Consider the following 13,764-nt stretch of genomic DNA (forward strand, 5'->3'; position numbering starts at 1 on the left):
TTAGGGGATAAAGGGACAAAAGTCAGGGCAAAGGTTGGGGGGTCAGGGAATCAAAGGTCAAAGTCCAGGGGTCAAAGGTCAAGGTGGTCACTGTCAAAGCACAGAGGTCACATGTAGAAGGTTGGGGCAAAGGTCACAGGGCTCAGGGGGGTCAAAGGTCCTGGGGTCAGGTGTCATGGGTCAAAAGGTAAGGGTCAAAGGGCTAAGGTTGGGGGTCAAAAGTCAGGGCTCAAGGTGTAAAGGTGGATGGTCCAAGGTCAGGGGTCAGGGATCAAAGGTCGGGTTGTCAAGGAATGGGTCAAGGGGTCAAAGGTCAGGGGGTAAAAGGTCAAGGCTTGGGCTCAGGATTAGAGGTTCCAGCATGATTTTCCGTGGTGGTTCCCAGTGTGGGGACACGGGGTGTGGGGTCAGTGGCGCCGGGGGCGGGCAGGAGCCCCGTGGGCAGTGGCCGGCAGCGGCGGGGACGCCTCCGTACGGTCGCGCCCCTCCAGTGCCAGCAGAAGCCCCCCTGCGCCGTGCGGTGCCCGGCCCCACTCCTTGCCCTCCCCGCCGCTGCCTTCCCGCACTCCCACCGCACCCCCTGCTCCCCTCCAGCCCAGGGAAATGCAGGAAAACACAAAATCATTGAGGTGGAACAGTCACCGGAGCTGCCCGAGCCATCCCCCCGCCTGAAGGCGGCAGCTGCCCAGAGCCAGGGGCACCCAGCAGGATGCAGCTCCTCTTTCCCAGGAGCTGGAGGCAGGGTTTCCCAGGCAGGGGGAGCAGGGAGAATTTCAGCTCCCAGCAGCTCTCTGTGAGTGCTGGATGGACTCTGGGCTGAGCCAGGTGGGAGGTGTGGGTGGTGTTCATGTCCCCAGGAGCTGCTCAAATCCACCTTAAACTCCTGGAATGGTCTGTGCTGGCAAGAACCTTACAGACCATCCTGTTCAGCCCCTTGCCATGGTCAGGGACACCTTCCTGGGGTGTCTGTGCCAGAGTGGTGGAATGGGCAGGACTTTCTCCCTGAGCCCAGTCCCGGGCAAGATTGGGGTTCCCATGGGAAGAAGCCTGTGAGCTGCATTTCCGGAGCTGGGAGCCTCCATGCCCGGGAGTGTTTCCAGTACTGCTCTTTGGCTTTTTCCATAACTGGGCATGATGTTTCTCCCCAGAGCAAGGTGGTTTTCCCTGGATTGTTGGGGTTACACACTGGCTGTTTGACAGCTCTGTTGTCTCTTTGTCCTGAATGGAAGAGTGAGGAACGGTGGATGCTCCCGACTGTCCCAGGGATGTGGGAACAGCCCAGTTCCAGTGAGGAATGTGACGCCCAGCTCGTGGCGTGTGCCCTGAGATGGTCTTTGCTGTTGTTTTGTCCTTAGAGCCTGTTGGAGTGCTGGCCTGGATTTGGGAGGAGCCAAGTAGCCTGGAGCAGTGAGGTTTTTCCTGTCAGAAATCCATGCTGGGGATGTTTTCCCTGGCTGTCCCAAGGGGAAGGAACAGCTCTGGAGTTTTTGCAGCCACAGGCTGGGGATGCATCCCCTGAAAACCAGTTCAGGATCGTTCATCTGACTCTGTCCCTGACCTGTGGCTTCCAGGGAGCCTTCTGGTCTTCTGGATATTCCCAGGAGAGGATATTCCACCACCTGACTTTTAAGCCAGGAATTCCAAACCCAGTAAGTCGGTCACATTCTATGGGAGCTGCCCCAATGGTGGGATGGCAGAGGGCACACCCCACGCTGCTGTTTGGGACATTCCTGACTGGAACGGGAGCCAGCTGGGCATTTTGGAGCACTGAGGCCACCAGGGCAGCCTTGAGTGGCATTCCCAGGCAATGCTGAGGCATCCCATGCCTGTGGCAACACATGCCTGATGTGGAGCAGAGAGAGGAAGGGAGAAATTCTGAGTTGATGGGAGGAATGGAATTGGGCTTTCCAGAATGGAATTGGTATAGGTGCTGATGGTATCATGGAATCATGGGGTGGCTTGGAAGGGACACAAAGACCCTCTGGGCTCTGTTATCCCATCCCGTGGCAAAGAACACGTCCAAAACTGCCTCCTCACCCCCATGGAATGGCAGTGGGTGTTGGGAGCTCTGGCTGGAGCACCTGGAGACCAGGTAAGAATAGCAGTGGCATTGTTTTGGCTGCTGCTGGATGTGGTTTTCTCTTGTCAAGATGTTCCTCTGATTGATATTTTCACAGTAGCTTGCTAGGCCTCATTTGAGGATAATTCCAAGAATTTGGAAGTCGTTGGAAAAGAATGAGGAAAAAAGGTGAACCTGATCCAATTCTAGTAATTCTGAACTTCTCTTGCAGCACCGTTCCAGGGGAAAGCTGGTGAAAGGATAAAGATGCAGAGGAACAAGTGTTGTAAACCCCCTTGCCTCCCTGACAAAGCAAACCTTTCTGCAATCCCAGTAAATCTCTTGGAGAAACTGTGGGATCATAAGGTTTCCTAGGAAAGGAAAACTAAGGACAGAGATGAGGAAATAGGCTTCCAGTTAACAATGATTTGATGGAGGTAGGAATGATTCTTGTATGTTTGATGCACCCCTTTTTATTCCTGGGATAATTTTAAATGATTTCTTTAAAAAATCATTTTGATTTGGGAATTCAGATTAGAGAGGAAACGATGCAAAATAAATGCAGGGAGAGATCACAGAATCATCCTGGAATGGCGGAATAATTTGGGTGGGAAGGGACCTTAAGGATCACCTCATTCCATCCCCAGGGTGCTCCAAGCTGCGGCCAGCCTGGCCTTGAACACTTCCAGGGATGGGGCAGCCACGATTTCCCTGGGTTTACGGGCACAAGAGGAAATTTCCAGCAGGAACTGAGGGGTTTCCCTTGCTCTGCCTGGCCCTAGCAGGGCTTTGGGAGGCAGAGGCTGTGGGAACAGGAGCTTTGTCCACTGCCTTGGAGGAGTCTCTGATGTCCCAAAACCCAGCAGAGCAAGTGGTTGTGGTTTAACATCCCGTTCAAAGGAGATGCCAGGCCAGGAACGGGAATGGACTGCAGAGCAGGGATGGTGGCCAGCAGAGGGGTGAGTGTCCAGGGGGTCCCAGCAGTCCATCCCTGCTGCCCAGGTTTGGGATGAGCATGCTGGTGAGTGTCCCTGTGCTTGCTCTGCAGGATGAGGAAGCCAGGCCTGCTGAGGAGGAAGATGAGGAGGTGTGGGAGGATGGAGACAACGGCCACCAAAGGCTGGGGAAGGCACAGATCCAGGTAGGAGACGTTGCCTTGCGAGGAGAGGGACTTGTCTGTCCCGTTGGAATTTGGGGCGTGAGGCCAGTGGAACAAAGGCTTTGATTCCATTTTCTTGCTCGGGTTTTCACGTGCCTTAAGAGAGCTTTGTGAAAATGTCATTATCCCTGATTGAGTCTCTGAAAAACAGGGATTGAAGCTTTCAGAAGGGGCCCAACCCTGCCTGCATGTATCCAAGTGCAGCCCCCACTCCCTGTTTTTGTGTACAGCTGGGATGAGACCTCAGCTGCTGTTACTTGCCAGCTCACAAGTTGTGTAGCTCAGAGCCTCAGCCATGAAGGGCCAGGCTGTGTTTAAAACAGCCCAAGGTGCCAGAGAGCTGGAGTAATTTCCTAGCAGGTAACTTGACTTGGAAGCTGCATTCTAAAATTTGTCCGCATTTAATTGATGTCCCACATGGAGACACCTAAAGAAGCAGAGGTGGGGTGTTCCTAAGAAAAGAGCATCTAAATTCTTTGGTGGTAGAGGGCTTAAAGTCTGAGTGAGGTGCCTTTAGGACACTTCCATTCCAGTATCTGAATGGAATTTAAATGAAGTAGCCAAATCCTGACAAGCTTGTATGAACTCCAAAGCCTCTGCAAGTGGTTTACAGCCAGGGAAGTTGAGTCTCTTCCCCAAAACCTGGCTCCTGGTTTCTTTGGCCAGGCATAGGAAGAATTGTGTATTCCCTGGGGCTCTCCTTATGGGGAGAGGTTTACTTATGTGCCCTGGGTTTATTCAGTGCATCTTCAAAGTGATGGAAACTGATTGCATTGAAATGCCAGGGGTGCCAAATGTTTTCCCCAGCCAGAGCTCGGAGCCAGCCCAGTGGGAAGGGGTTTAGTGGCCATTTTCCCGCTCCCTCGGGGCAGCAGCACTGGAGCACTCGCAGCCACCCGTGCCCGAGGTGCCGAGTACTGGCAGGAGGCAAAGCCAGGGACTGGGCAGGAGGAGCTTGCAGTGCTCCTGGAATCGCAGAGCTGGAGCTGTGGGTTAGAACTGCCAGGAGCTGCTGCCTCACTCAAACCTTGTTTAAAGCTCAGCATCCCTCCTGCTCCCTTGGAATGATTGTTGCTTCTGTTGTTGCTCTTTCCCGATCCATTATGATTATTATTGTAAATTCCCACTCCATTTCTTCCATAGCCCTTTGCTTCCCAGAGGTGGTGCTTTAGGCAAGCCCCTCCAGCCTGGGAAGGGGCTTTTGGCTCCAGACTCAGTCCCAGTCCCCATCAGCAGCTGGAGCTGTGCTGTCCCCAGCAGGTGCCTTTCCTTCCTTCCCTGCTGCACTTTGGCTTTTTGAGGGCTCTCTAGGGGGCTGAGGGAGAAGTTCTTTGTCATTCCAGGGCAGCATAAGCCCTGATCCCACTCAAAGCAGGAGGAATCATTCCATCCTTGTTTTTGGATACACCTTTGGTGTTCTCTCTCTTTTGCTGACACTGTGTGGTAAAGCAGCAGCTCCCTGGAATAACTTTTATTTGTAAAACAATGAATTCCCTGCTGGAATCCCAGTCCCAGCCCCCCAGATCAAGGTGCAGTTTAAGGCCTTACACCCTGACCAGGACAAGTTCCTGTCCTTAGACATGGAAAACAGGGGAAAACTCAGACTGGATTGGAGCCAGCATCCAGAATGGGGAGAGTGAGGCAGCGTGCTTGGCCCAGGCTGGGGCTGGTACAGGGGGTGTTCCCCATAGGATGACACCCGTTTGGAGCAGATGCTTCTCTTCCTTTGTCCAAAGTCCAATGGCAAAGGAGTGAAGAACCCACAAGTGGGGCCTGGAAGGAAAACAGTTCTGTTAAAATTAGGCAAAGAATGCACTAAGAAAAAATGGACATCCTTTTTAGGTATGAAAGTAAGTAGGGGAAAAATGTTGAAAAAGAGCTCTTTTATTTGGTGCCACCTCTCATTTTTTTATGGATAAAACCCTCTAGTGAGCAATCAGAACAGGAGTGGGAAAGCCAGGAGCCTTTGACTTCCACAGTGGACTTAATTGCCATGCTTAATTTCAACAATTTCTTCTTTCTCTCAGGCCAGGAAAACCCACTTAACTTGTCCCATCTTTGCCAAAAGCTTTGGTGTTTGAGCAGCCAAACCCAATGGGCTCTGGCCCCACCAGCCTGTACTGGAGGGCCCCTGGTCCTGCCTGTGGTGTGGGATGAATCCCCAATTGTCCCCAGAGGGGGCTGCCCTGGTCCCTGCAGTGCCCAGCACCTGAGACACAGAGAGAGCCCTGTCCAAAGGGGCTCCTTGTCAGGAATGTGGCAGCAGCCCCAGGAGCAGGCTGGAGGTGAGAACTGGGGCTGTGTTTGAGACTGACCAGGTCAGCTCAGTGTTTACCTGTGGGGGGAGTTTGGCCCCCCATGCTGAGTTGAAGCTGGATCAGGGTGACAGATGCTGCATTTTGGGCACCCTGAGAGTTTCTCTCCCCCTTGGAGATTTCCTGCAGGGATGGGGCAGGGCAGGGAGCAGAATTAACCCTGCACCTCCCGTGGGCACTGCTGGCCTTTGTCTCTCTGCTGTGCCATCAGCCTGTGGGAATTTGCTGCTGCTGCTGCCACCCCACCTGGGGGCTGCGTGCTCCTGGCAGCCCTTCCCAGCCCCACACCCGAGCTCCAGCGCTGCCTCCAGGCTGTGTTGGGAGAGTTTGCTGGGAATGTGCCTCATCCCTGGGAGTATCCTTTCCTTCCAGAGTGGCTGGATGGAGCTTCTGGGCTTGTCAGCTTCAGAGTTTGCTTGCAAAAGTCACTGCAGGGAAGAATGACAAGGAGGTTTGTCAGAGTGCTGCTGTCAGACCCCACCTGCCAGTCTGGGCTTTGGCTTGGAGGTTGTTGTGTATTGGCCCTGCAGGGAATGAATGTCCCCTTCCCACCTCAGCCCAGCAGATCCCAAGGGCTCTTCCTGGAGTACTTACTCTTTGCTTCCCTTTGGGATAACTTAATCTGCACCCTTCCAGGAGCAATTCCTTGGCTTCTCCTGGAGAAAACCCCATGGCAGAGGCAGTGTGCAAAGGAGCCCAGAGCTGTGCTTGGAGCAGGGAGTGCTGAGAGCTGCGTGTGCCTCTGCTGCCCCAGGCTGGCAATATCCCCATGGAACAGACTGGGCAAATGGCATTAGAGGGAGCACAATCCCTTCCTGGAAGAGGTTTTCTCCTGTGCAGATCAGGCATGGGGCAGGAAGGGAACTTTGGAGATCAGCTGCTTTCCCCCAGAAAGCATCACTCACACCAGCATGGATGACATGACCTGTGCCCACTGCTCACCATGCACCTGGCCAGAATCAAGAGCAAAGGTGGGTTTGGGTGTGAGCACTTGAAATAACTTTGAAAGAGAAGCAATCACCTTTTGCTGCTTCTTTCTTTCTTGCAGATGCTGGGATTGCCTCTGGGCACATGGGCTGAGCTCTCCCTGCAGGGAACTGTCAGGCCTTAACAGCTGTGAGGTTGTGTTCTTCTCAGTGGGGAACTGGAAATAATTATTAATTAATTGCAGAAATGTTTTCTGAACCTTTCCCCTTTCCTGGTAGATCTTCTCTCTCTGCCTCTGAATTTACAGCTGTTCCCTGGTGTCATTGGCCCTGCCTGAATTCCTTGCAGCTCCTCACTGGGAAAACCTGGGATGACTTTGAGGGGACAGAGGAGACATTTTCAGCTGAAAACCTGGGGTGACTGAGAGGGGACACAAGAATTGTTTGTGTAGGAAAATGGGAGGTGATGTCAAGCAGAGCAAGGTGGCATTTTTGAGGGAAAAGCTGAGGTGATGTTTAGGGGAAAGAATGCACATTTTTGGGGCAGAAAAGAGTTAATATTGTACAGGAAGGAAAAACTGGGGGGTAAAACTTGATGTAATCTGTAGGGGACAGAATGAATATTTTGGAGCAAAAATGAGGTACTCAGTAATAGACAAAGAAGGAAAATTTTGGAGGCCAAACTTGACAAAGTCTCAAGAGCAGAGAATGAACACTTGGAGGGAAAAAGGAGGTGATGAATACTGAGCATGTGGGGAAAATTTGGGGGCTAAATCTGAGCTAATCTCTAGGGGAGAGCATGAACACACTGAGGTAACATGAGGGAATCAGTTGTGGGCAGATAGGGAAACTTGTGTAAAAATAATATTAAATAAGCTGTAGAAAGAACATTTTGAGGTAAAAATGAGGTAAGCAGTAGTAGACAGATGGAAAACTTTGGGGGTAAATCTTGATAGAAGCTACATGGTAGAAAGGAAATAAATATTGAAGGAAGAATGAGGGAATCAGTAGTGGACAGGTAGGGGAATTTTGGGGGGTCAAACTTGAAATGATCTAAAGGTTGAGAATGAATCTTTTTTGGTAAAAATGAGGTAATAAGTTGTGGACAGTTCAGGAAAATTTTGGGGGTTAAACTTGAGGTAATCTCTAGGGAGAGTGTGACCACTGACATGAACTGAGGCAATCACTGGGGCTAGGCAAGGAAATTTGGGGTGTAAAACTTGGGAAGATCTGTAGGGCAAAGAATGAACATATTGAGGAAGCAATGAGGTGATCAGTAGTCAAGATGAGGTAGAATGTGGGGGGCAAACCCTGAGGTAATTATGTAGGAACCATAAGTGGTTTTGAGAAAAAATCTGACCTAATTTGTAGGGGACAGAATGAATATTTTGGGGGTAAGACAGACATAACCTGCGTGGTTTGGGTTTTAAAATCTAGTCAGTGCACAGGGGACAAAATAGACATTTTGGTAATAAAATCTGAGTTCATCTGTAGAAGAAAGAACTCATGTTTTGAGGTAAAAATGAGGTGATCAGAACTGGGCAGGTAGGGAAAACTGAGGGGGTAAAATGTGAGGTCATCTCTAGGAGAGAGCAGGAGCATCCTGAGGTAAACTGAGGGAATTGCTGTGGACAGGTGGGTAAATCTGGCAGGTAAAACTTGAGGGAATCTCCATGGTAGAAAATGAGTATTTGGAGGTAAAAATAAAGTACTCAGTCAGTGCTGGAGATGTACGGAAAATGTTGGAGGTAAAATCTGAGGTGATCTGTAGCAGAGAGAATGCACTTGATGGGGTAAACTGAGGTAATCACTTATGGACAGGTAGGGAAGTTCAGAGGGGTAAAAATTGAAAGCATCTGTAGGGCAAAGAATGAAAAGATTGAGGTGGGAATGAGGAAAGAGGTAGTGGACAGGTGGGGAAAGTTTTGGGGGCAAATCTTGTGGTAATCTCCAGAGCAGAGAAAGAATGCTTCCTTGTAAAAAATGAGGAACTCAGAAGGAGGCAGATGGGGACATTTTGGGGGTAAAATCTCAGGTCATCTCAAGGTGAGGGAAGGACTATTTGGAGGTCAACTCAGCACTCACTGTGTCTTCCTTCCTTGGCAGCAGCTGGCAGGGAAGGGAGAAGAGGCCTCAGGCTGGAGAGGGGCAGGAGAAAGGCACTGTGGGCAAAGGCACCTCCCTGGCATCCCCAGGGCACCTGTGGGGAACACAGTGGACACTTGGGGAGCAAAGGGAGGTGATGGCATTGTCCCTTTGGGGGATGCTGGCATTTAGATCATTCCATCCATTTGCCTGCTGACATTTCCCAGCCCAGGGGCTTTGGCTGCCAGGGCAGCACAAAGATTGTTCCCTGGGTGGTGCGCAGATTTGGGGGTTGGCTTTGCTAGTTCAGATGAATTCTACCCAAAGCCCTGAATTCCCTGCTGAATTGCCACTGGCATAGCCTCCCAGCGCCTCCTGGAGCATGGATATTCCCATGCAGAGCTGCCTATTTAACACCAGCTGTGGCAGGAACCAGCAGAGCTTCCAGGGAAGCTCAGCAGGGTCAGGGCAAGGACAGCTTCATGTTCCATAGAATTTGCTGTTTGTAACCCTCATCCCCCAGCCCCCCCAATGTCCCTGGGGGCACCTGACAGAGTTCCCTGGAATTCAGCTGCCTGCACCCCCCGAGCTGGGGCTCCAGGTGATATTTGAAAGCAGGAACAGGCGCTGGCTGGACACGCTCCCAGCCTGTGCTGAGGCAGCCCCTGTGCCCACGGGAGGACTTCTCTCCCTGCAGGAGTTGATTTCATTCCAGAGCCTCAGGAGTGGCCTCTGCAAGTTCTTTTCCCTCAGGAAAGGGATGCACATCCCTGCCTTCAGGGCACCTGCAGTGGGAGCCACCTGGGAAAGCTTTCCATCAGTTGTGCAGTTCCAGCTGGCTCCCCAAAAACTCCCAACTCAATCCAAAGAGATTTCTCTGACTCTGACCTTTCATTTGAAGGCATCTCTGAGGGCATTGCTTGGCATTTCATTGCTGTGGGGGAAGCTTGCCTTGGCCTTAACACTGCTGAGGGATGATGGCCTCAGGCTGGAAGGGAAGGCATTTTGGGTGGCTGGGACATAGCTGGCAGGTGTGTGGGAGGTCAGCACTGGGAATTGCTGTCTGAGCCCCTCTGCAAACAGCCCATGCTGACATTCCCCAGTGCCAGCTGTTCCTTGGGGCATTTTTGGGGTGTCAGTGGGGTCTGTCGGGACTGAAGCATCTCTGGGTGCCTGTTCAGAGCAGCCCCTGGCCGAGGGGCCGCGGGCAGCCCTTTATCCATGTCCATCCCAGCGCTGCCCGGGCAGCCCAGTGCCCGTTCCGGGGATGTGTGTTTGGCACACTGCGTGCCACGGGCAGGACACTGCAGGCACAGCTCCTCTCTGCAAATCCAAAGCACAAGAGCTGCTGCTTCCCTTCCTGGGCCTCCTGGCCTTCTCCTTCCCCCCATTCCCTGCCAGCTGGGACACACGGAAGGAGCACCAAGGAACACTCCTGGCAGTGAGCAGGAGTTGCTGAGAGCTCTGTGCAGCTCTGGGCCACAAAAGCTGGCCCGGCCTCAGCAGCCCCTGGGATTTTGGGCTGTGAACACTCACCTGTGGGAAAGGCCCCTCTGCAGGCAGGAGCAGCCCTGACCTTCTCCAGAAGAGCTTTGGCCGTGGAGCAAGTGAACCCTCAGGACTTGCCTTGCTCATTTCTCCCTGGAAAGGGCCATGGAACAAGCACCTTTACAGCTGTTGGGTAAATCCTGGAAAGGGCAGGAAATCAGGGTTATGGGAAGAGTTCAGTGCTGTCACACAACTGCTCACCTGTGTTGTTGCATGATCAGGTGCTGGCCATGGAGCTCTGCCCTATGGCAATTACAGGGGCTGGTGTGGCAAGCAGCATTAGCATAAAAGAAGGAGTTGTATTTGCATAGGAATGATCTTGCTGGCACTTGGCATTCCTATCCCAGGCAGGACATTGCCAGGAGCTGAGATTGGCTTGGCTGGAGCAGGGTGCTGAGAGTGCCCAGGTGTGGGTTCAGTGGCCAGAGGAGCCATTCACATAAGGGTTCGACTTGGTGGTCCTTGTGTAGCCATTGCCACTCAGGATCTCCTGTGCTCTGGAAATAAAGAAGAAACATTTTTCCCTGGCCTTTTAAAGCCAGAGGTTTTTGCAGTGGAGCGTGCAAGCCGCAGAGAAAGCGGGGGGGAGGAAGGAGAGCATCAGGTCTCAAGCGGCAGTTGTGGGATGAGCGGCTCAAGCAGCAGCGAGCCCCGGCGAGGCCCCGGTCCCGCAGCGGGCGCAGTCAGAGCAGGAGCGGCAGCAGCGGCCTCGGCGCCAGCGGCCGGGCCGGGGGAGCGGCTCGTCCCGCTGCAGCCGCGCTGGTTGGGCGGGGCCGCGGCGGGCGGGAGGCCCCCGGGGGAGCGGCCCGGGGCAGGGGGAGGCGGGCGCTGCCGTGCGCAGGGGGAGCGGCGGCCTCGGCAGTGCCGGGGCTGGGGGAGCTCCGCGTCCCCGCGGGGGCTGCGGGCGGGGCCGGGCCGGGAGCGCCGGCGCTCCGGTTGCGCCAGGGGGCGCCCCACAGGGCGGGCGGCGCTGAGGGAGCGGCGGCCTCGGGGGGGGCCGGGGCGGGCACGGGCGGTCCCCGCGGCCCGGCCGCTTCCAGGCGCGATCCAGCGCCTGCTGCGGGGAAGCGCCGCCCTCCCGGCGGGCCCGGCACCGGCACGGCCCCGGCTCCCCGCGGCCGCAGCGGGAGCGTAGCCGGAGCTCCGGCGGGAGCCCAGCCCCGCGCTGGCCGCAGCCGGAGCGGCAGCGCCGGGCTCGGCGCCAGCGCCAATCCCGGAGCGGCACTTGCCAGCCGCGGCGATCCCGATGCCTAATGCCATCCCCCATCCCACCTCAGTTCTCCGAGCCCGGCAGCCGCACCCCGCCCGCCGAGAGACAAGCGGCTCGGCCCGGGACCCCCAGCAGACACCGACAGGACCCAGCCCCGAATCCCAGGGCCCGGGTCCCGTTCCCACCTCAGCGCCTCGGGCTCGGCGCAGCGCCGGGAGCAGCCCCCGGTGCCGGGCTCCGCACAGCGCTCCGAACGACGGTCCCGCCACAGCCCGGGAGGAGCAGGATGAGCATCCACCGCACAAAGCGGAGCGGGCGCGGATCCGCCGGCATTTACGGGCGCGGGCGGGGCGGGGCGGGCCCGGCACAGGTGTGAAGGGCGGGGTCCGCACAGGTGCGCGGGGCCCCAGAGCGGCTGCGCGGGGCGGGGCCGAGGGGATTTAAGCCTCGGGAATCGGCGCCGCCGCCATTTGCTCCCTCGGCGCTCGGTGGGAACGGTTGTGGCCGGACCGGGCTCTAGATCTCTGTATTTCCATATTTCTATGTCTCTGTAGTTCTTTTCCTTTATATTTGTGTTTGTTTGTCTTCTTCTAACCCTTCTCCGTTCTCCCCCCTCTGCCTCCCCTCCCCCACCCCCTACACCCCCCCCCCACCCCCCCCCCCTCTCCCCCCTAGCCCTCCCCTCCCTCCCCCCCCGGCCCGGTCCCCCCCATCCCCCCTCCCTGTCCCCCTACACACCCCAACCCTGCCCTACCCCTCCACCCTCTCTCCCCTTCTCCACCGTTCCTTCGCCCCCATCCCGGGTCCCCCCTGCCCCCTCACCCTGCTCCCCTTCCCCTCCCAGTTCCCCCCACCTGCCCGCAATCCTCCCCCTCCGTCTCCCACCTTTCCTTCCCCCTCCACCTCCCCCTGTTCCTCTTCCCTCGTTTCCCCTCTGCACCTTGACCCCCCACTTGTGCTCCGTCCTCGTCTTCCCCCCGCCTCCTTTCCTGTCCCCCCATCCCACCTCTCCCTGCACACCCCGAACCCCCCACCTGCGCTCCTTCTTTGACCCCCTCTGCTCCCTTATTCCCATCCTCTGTCCCGTCTTTCCCCCGCAGCCGCGGGGCACGGGGCGCCGGAGAATAAAGCCCAGAGGGCCGGAGCCCGGCGCCCCTGCCCTCGCTGGAGCCCCACACGGGCCGGGCCCGCTCGGCGGGTCCCCCGTGCAGTACAACAACAGCGCCGGGGCTCCGGCTTTCCACACATCACACTGGGGATCCCCTCCTCAGGAGGGGTTCCCGGGGGGGTGGTGGGTTTCAGGGAGGGTGGTGGGTTGGGGTGGGCCCCCTCCTCAGGAGGGGGTCCCGGGGGGGTGGGTGGGTTTCGGGGAGGGTGGTGGGTTGGGGTGGGCCCCCTCCTTAGGAGGGGGTCCAGGGGGGGTGGGTGGGTTTCAGGGAGGGTGGTGGGTTGGGGTGGGCCCCCTCCGGAGGAGGGGGTCCCGGGAGGGGGTCAGGGTGGGCCCCCTCCGGAGGAGGGGGTCCGGGGGAGGGGGGTGGGGCGGAGGGGGGACTTTCCCCCCCTCCAGTCCCCGCCCCCTCTCCCGGACCCCCTCCTCCGGACGGGGCTCACCCCAGCCCCCTCCCCGGGACCCCCTCCACCGGACCGGGGCCTCGGGGGGGGAAGCAGAGGGGGGTCACATCACTCTGTGGCATGAACAGACATAGAGACCACAGGCCAAACCAACAGCCCCTCCCGCCCGGACCCCCCCACCCCCCCCTCCCTCCCCCCGGGGCCCCGGTCCGGAGGAGGGGGTCCCGGGAGGGAGCCGGGGTGAGCCCCGTCCGGAGGAGGGGGTCCGGGAGAGGGGGCGGGGACTGGAGGGGGGGAAAGTCCCCCCTCCGCCCCACCCCCCTCCCCCGGACCCCCTCCTCCGGAGGGGGCCCACCCTGACCCCCTCCCGGGACCCCCTCCTCCGGAGGGGGCCCATCCCACCCACCCCCCCGGGACCCCCTCCTAAGGAGGGGGCCCACCCCAACCCCAACCCACCCCCCTCCCCGAAACCCACCACCCCCCCGGGAACCCCTCCTAAGGAGGGGGCCCACCCCAACCCCAACCCACCCCCCTCCCCAAAACCCACCACCCCCCCCGGGAACCCCTCCTGAGGAGGGGATCCCCAGTGTGATGTGTGGAAAGCCGGAGCCCCGGCGCTGTTTTTGTACTGCACGGGGGACCCGCCGAGCGGGTCCCCCGTGCGAGGCTCCAGCGAGGGCAGGGGCGCCGGGCTCCGGCCCTCTGGGCTTTATTCTCCGGCGCCCCGAGCCCCGCGGCTGCGGGGGAAAGAGGGAACGGGGAGGGATGAGATGGGGTAGGGAGAGGAGTCGGGGTGGGTTGGGGAGAACGAGGGGGGAAGGGAAAGGTCGGGTGAGGGGAAGGGATGATGGTCAGAGGAGGAGGAAGAGAGGGGAGTCGGGTTGGGGAAC

This window comes from Coloeus monedula (assembly GCF_965178545.1).
Source record: "Coloeus monedula genome assembly, contig: HAP1_SCAFFOLD_81, whole genome shotgun sequence".
NCBI lineage: Eukaryota > Metazoa > Chordata > Aves > Passeriformes > Corvidae > Coloeus > Coloeus monedula.